Source organism: Camellia sinensis, chromosome 7 (genome assembly GCF_055761805.1).
Source record: "Camellia sinensis isolate YWXY chromosome 7, ASM5576180v1, whole genome shotgun sequence".
NCBI classification, from domain to species: domain Eukaryota; kingdom Viridiplantae; phylum Streptophyta; class Magnoliopsida; order Ericales; family Theaceae; genus Camellia; species Camellia sinensis.
In genome coordinates this window covers 57,637,243-57,643,454 of record NC_138967.1, presented here as the reverse complement: position 1 = coordinate 57,643,454, position 6,212 = coordinate 57,637,243, and the positions used below count along the sequence as shown (strand labels likewise).

Genomic DNA, 6,212 nt, shown 5'->3' with positions numbered 1-6,212 from the left:
AATGCTTTCATTACCCTCATTCCCAAGAGGGATAGTCCAACAGGGCTATCTGACTATAGACCTATAAGCTTGGTGGGCTCAATCTACAAGATCATAGCAAAACTGTTGGCAAATAGACTGAAAACTATGATGCCATATATCATAAGTGAGTCTCAGTCTGTGTTCTTAAGTGGAAGAAATATTCTAGATGGGTTGCTAATTCCTAATGAGGATGTTGATGGATGGAAGAAAGCCAAAAAGAAGGGAGTGCTTATTTAGTTGGATTTTGAAAGGCATATGATTCCATTAATTGGGGTTTTCTGTTCTCTATGATTTCTAAGTTTGGGTTTGGAGCTAAGTAGACCAATTGGATTAAGGAGTGTGTAACAACTGCAAGGGTCTCAGTGCTCGTCAATGGATCTCTTATTGAAAAGTTTAGCTCACAAAGGGGTCTAAGACAAGGTGACCCTTTGTCTCATTTTCTGTTTAATCTAGCAGCAGAAGGTCTACATATGTTATTGAACAAAGCTTTTGAGTTAGGCCTGATTAAAGGTGTAAAGGTAGACTATGATGGTGTGTTGTTAACTCATCTACAATTTGTAGATGACTTATTATTATTCTGTGAAGCTGAGGTGGATGAGGTGAGGAAGTTGAAAAGGGTGCTAAGGTGCTTTGAAATCATGTTTGGCCTGAAAATAAACTTTCATAAGAGTGTTGTATGTGGTGTGGGTGTTTCTAAGGAGATGATGAACGGTTTTGTTGCAGCACTGAATTGTAAAATCAAATCATTACCTCCAAGTTATCTAGGGCTGCCATTAGGAGCTAACCCAAAGAAGAAAGCTACTTGGAAACTAGTTGTGGATAAAGTCAAAAGCAAACTAGCTGGTTGGAAGAGGAAGATGGTGTCTTTTGCAGGGAGGCTAACACTTGTTAAAGCAGTAACGTTAGCATTGCTAGTGTTTTATTTTTCATTGTTCAAGATGCCTGAAGGGGTTGCTAGAGAGTTAGAGAAGCTTCAAGCTACATTCTTATGGGTGGTTCTGAACTAGAAAGGAAAATTCATATGATCAAATGGGTGGACTTGTCTAAAAGAGTGGATCAAGGAGGATTGGGCACTGGAAAAATAAGGGATGTGAACAAGTATTTGCTAATAAAATGGTGGTGGAGGTTTGGTAGTGAAAAGGATGCTTTGTGGAAAAGAGTAATTTGCAGCAGATATAAGATGGAGGTGGGTGGCTGGATTCCATCTAATAGCCACTCGGCAGTCTGGAAAGGGATCATTTCTGTTGCTGAACAGTGCAATAGTCTAAAGGATTTTTATTTGAATAATTTTCATTTGAAGGTTAGGGATGGGAGGGGGATCGGGTTTTGGTTTGATACATGGTGTCAGTTTGCTTGTTTGAAGGATGAATTCCTAACTCTGTATAGGTTGTCTATGGAAAAAAAGGAACCTTTGAGAGTACTGGTTGATAAGAAAATTATAGTTGGTGATTGGTCCCTGGCATTTAAAAGGGAGTTATATGAATGGGAGGAGCAGGAGCTAGATAGGCTTCTTAATCTCTGTTCGTGGCTCCTATAATGTGTCCAGAGTGTCCTAACCGACCTGTATGGTCAGCCTCACCTTCTGTGGTTTTAAATGTAGTAGCCACTACAAGAAATTACACATCTGCTGACCACTTTTGCCGGCTAAAAAAATTTTGGCCGCAAAAAAATGACATTTGCTGACCAAAAAAAAATTTTGTAGCTAAAAGTTAATACTATTGCCGACTAAAGTAATTTTGTTGCAAAAAATTGATTTTTTGCGACCAATTTAAAATATTAATCGCTAAAAATATAGGCGAGAGGAAAAAAATTATTTTTTATCTTTGGCAACCAAAAGTTTAGTCGCCAAAAATTTATTTTCAGTGACTAAAAAATATTTTAGTCGTTGTATAGTTAGTTATGGCTACTAAATTATTTAGTTGCCGAATGAAAAACAAAAATTTTCTTTTTATCCTTTTGGTCGCCAAAAAGTTATTTTTAGCGACTAAAATATCTTTTAGCCGCTGTATAGTTATTTTTGATTGCTAAAATTATTTAGTCGCCGAATGAAAAATAAAAATTTACATTTTATCTTTGGTGACTAAAATATGTTTTAGTTGCTGTACAGGTAGTTTTGACTACTAAAATCATTTAGTCACTGAATGAAAAATAAAAAATTATATTTTATCTTTGCTGACTAACTTTTTGGTTGTCAAAAATTAATTTTTAACGACGAAACAAAATTTTAGTTGCCAAAGGTGTGAAAATTTAGAGAGAAATGAGGCCTGCCTATTATCTGTTTAAACAAAACAGATTGTTCTCTCACACAAATTCACAACCAGACCTCATCTCTCTTTAAACCCATTCCCCTCCCTCTCTACACTACGCAGAACAGAACCACTGCCTCCCCTCCCCTCCCCTCCCCTCCCCTCCGGCGACACACCTCCTCCTCACCTACTTTGCCACCAGAACCACCGTCTCTCTCTACATCTTCTGTTTCATCTTCTCTCTCTCTCTCTCTCTCTCTCTCTCTCACACACACACACACACACACACACACAGAGTTCTGATCGTGAAACCCTAGCCGATGCTGCGAGATACGGCGGGGTCGGCCACGTTCCGCCGTAGATCTGACAACCGTAGGCTGAGATCTGAGTCGATCCACACAATTTTGTGAGTGAGCCACATAGATTGCAGATCCACACCCCATCTCCGTCTAAAACATTTCACGCTGCTGCCTCCTCCTTCTCCACCGATCTTCATAGATCCACCGCCACCGTCGCGAGATCCAGAGGCTTCATCGCTGAGAACCGCTCCACTGATGCTCCGTCTGACGTATGCTCTCTCTCTCTCTCTCTCTATATATATATATATATATATATATATATAAGTATATCTGTGTATCTATAGATCTTCGATTGAAAATTGAAGATTTTGCTAAGAAATCTAATACATTAAGGCTATGTTTGGATTTTTTTGAATTTGGGTTGGAATTTGTGGAGGGAAAGGAAAAAAGAAAGGGAAAAGTAACCAATTTCTCTGTGCATTTTTATATGAAAATATTAATTTCTTTACTTCTCAGCAATGTACATTATGACAGGATGTGTTTGTTTTGTTAATCCCAAATTTGTGAACTTTAATTTGATGAATTAATTTCTTCAATGAATTTAAAGGTGATATTTGGAAAGTCTTGGGGGATAGTTGCCTTGTAACACAACCAGATCTTTCAACTCTACATGAATGAGTTGGATTGATCTTTAAGTTAGATGATGTTGGTGTGAATCTTGCTGATTCTATTTTGAATAATGCACCATAGGGAGCAATCAATTGGTGAAGCCACTAATTTTCATATTTGATTTTTCTTGAAGTGGTGGAATTTTTTTTTTTTTACACCTTCATTCTCTAGCTTGGAACAAAATGAAAGATGACTTTCTGAACTATAACAACTGTAACAACTGCCCTACTAAAAATTTGTAGGAAACATGACTTTCTGAAGTCTATAACAACATAACTAATCCAAAGTAAAAACAAGAATTAAATGACCCACAACCAAAGGAGCCCTAAGAGGAAATTAAATGAAACACCCCTATTCTAAAAACTAATTCCTTTTGAACAACTGTATTGAATAGCCTCATTTATCTTAGAAGCTGGAGACACAGAGAACTCTCGTGAAAAATCACAATTCTAAAGCAATAGGGCTTAACTAACTTGAGACATTTCAAGTCTTCAACAAAATTGGACTGACTGTTAACATGTTTAGTTTTCAAATTTCAATTATGCTCCAATGATCAGAGAGTCATTACTCTGGGTCTAATTTCAGCTTCTTGCTTTTATTTTTAATGTTCAATTTCTCCGATTCAGTTAACTTTCAAATACAAAGGCTGTTCAACACCGCTTCATCAGTCATTCTTGCCTCCATTCTTAATGTTTATTTGTAAGTTTTCCCCCATTTTTATTTTTGTGATTAACATTTGCCTCTGGCTCTATTTTTTTTTTTTTTTGGTTATTTCTGTAACAGAGTGCAGTTCAAGTGAACAAATTTCTTCTTTAGCTTGACTTGGGTATGTATATTGTTATATTTAAAATTCCAACTATCTCTACTATGAATTTGGTGCGTTTAGTGTTTGGAAGCACATTAACTTCTTGTTCAATTTTGCTACATCAGTTTTACTTCATGATTGTCAATCTCACAACATGCACTTCCATGTTCCCCCAAGTTCAAAAAAAAGTCTATGAATGAATGATAGCAAGTTGTCAATAGTTTTACTTCATGATTGTACTAGTTAGAAATGTAATGGCCAGGAAAATAAGTATTACTCTAGATGTGTTCAGGATTTGTGAGAATAATGGCTGATAACTATGGTTTAACAAGGAAGAAAGAAGAGTAAGAAGTGGAATAAATACAAAATAGGGGCGTGGGTGGGGAAGAAACACTACAAGCCTGAATTTTTTGACTTGCATGATCTCAATTGGTGCAATATGGATCTTGGTTAAGCAGTTAGTGTCAACAATAAAATATCAGGATAAGAATCCTTGGAAAATTGATACTGTTCAGACCTTGTGCTTTATTGTTGCCTAGAGATTTTGTGATTTAACAATCTCAATTGGTGCAATCTCTGGTACAATTGATCTCTAATGACCTGTCCTCTCTCATGTTAAGCCACACTGTATCATTATTTTTTAAATGCCATTATTATACTCCTAAATGTAATTACCAAAAAAATCTTAGACCCTACCACCATCTACTACCCCTTTCGGTTGGGACCAGTTGCAGCTCCGACAACCATATAACCCCTTCTTCACCTTCTCCAACTACCCCACTACCTTATCCCTTCCCAACCCCCCAAGCCCCTGTCCAACTTCGCTGCTAGCCCCCAGCCCTCCTCACCCCACTCCAGCAATCCCTTGAGCCGGGTCTTGTATTTACTAAATTCTTTTTGTGCAGATTATTTACACTTACCAATTTACGCATGCATTTTAATAAAATTACAAGATCTGTTGTACGATCTTGGATGTGTACATATTGGTTTGCAAACAACTGAATAGCTTTGATGCTAAGTTATGGATGAGGAAGCATTGTGGTGAGAATATAACTTAGCTGTACTGAAATCTGCTATTTGTTGCGGATGTAAATGTACCTTCCAGTGCTTTGATATGTTCTTTAGGATAGATTGGTGTTATATATGCTAACAAATGTGAAATTGCTATTATGCACTTTTATGTATACATGTTTCTGTGTATTGTGTATGTTTGATAATGTTATCAACTCAACAATTTGTGCAGCATTATTATCATGGCACTTTTTCATTCTTTTAATAATCTTTTTGTCCATTACCTAACATAATTTCTCTTTTTCTTTGGTACAGATGGATGAACTCGTGCACGAAGCTAAATTGTACACGACTAATTGGCACTATAAGCATTTTTGGAAGGATTATATATTTTTAGATAGATGTGTATGAAAAACATTTCGGTAGACTAGTAGTTATATTTTTGGATAGACTAGTTGTTATATTTTTGGATGGGTGTGCATAGAAAATATTTGGTAGACTAGTTATATTTTTTGATTGATGCGCATGGATAAAAGTTTATAACATAATTACAAGTACTTGTTATGTTTTAAATTTTAATGCTAGATGGATGTGAATTGGATGATTATATAGGTTACAAGCGGATTTTTAATTGAAGGAATATGTAGTTTGGAATTACTTGTGGATGAAAACTTATAATCCTTCCGTCCCAAAATAATGGTACCTTTTGGAGAATCCTACTTTTTTTGGTAGTACAATTATTGCACTTTAAAAAAAAAAGATTTTCTAAAATTACCCTTTGATAGTATATTTTTTGGGGAATATCCATGTCATAATTGTACTTTTTATGTTAATGAATTTAAAAGAAGAGCAAAATGAGAGATTCGTATTATTTTTGTACTTGATTTTTGAAAAGGGGCTAATATTTTGAGACAATAAAAAATGGAATAAGGGACTAATATTTTGGGACGGAGAGAGTAATAATTGCTCAATTTAATTACATAGGTTCAGAATTTGATGATTTATATATTTTGTTGAATCTTCATAATTCAGGTGAATTGTTAGTTTGATTGATTATTGCAAATTACATATTGTATTGAATGCATTTGATAGATTATTATGAATTACAGATTTATTTTGTTGCATTTTGGAGCAAACATTTCTTTTGGTGATCAAACTGTC

The 6,212-nt window shown here is 35.5% G+C and overlaps 1 long non-coding RNA gene across 2 annotated transcripts; it reads left to right on the top strand.

The window, feature by feature from the left end:
- Nucleotides 1-2,251: 2,251 nt before the first annotated feature.
- Nucleotides 2,252-5,624, top strand: LOC114311326 (uncharacterized). 2 transcript variants are annotated; one of them, XR_014335350.1, is made up of 3 exons: nucleotides 2,252-2,835; nucleotides 4,019-4,061; nucleotides 5,367-5,624. It is a non-coding gene; the product is annotated as an uncharacterized LOC114311326 (long non-coding RNA). The 2 variants fall into 2 exon arrangements; XR_003646459.2 differs by having other exon boundaries at nucleotides 2,304-2,835; nucleotides 3,862-4,061.
- The last annotated feature ends 588 nt before the right edge of the window (nucleotides 5,625-6,212 follow it).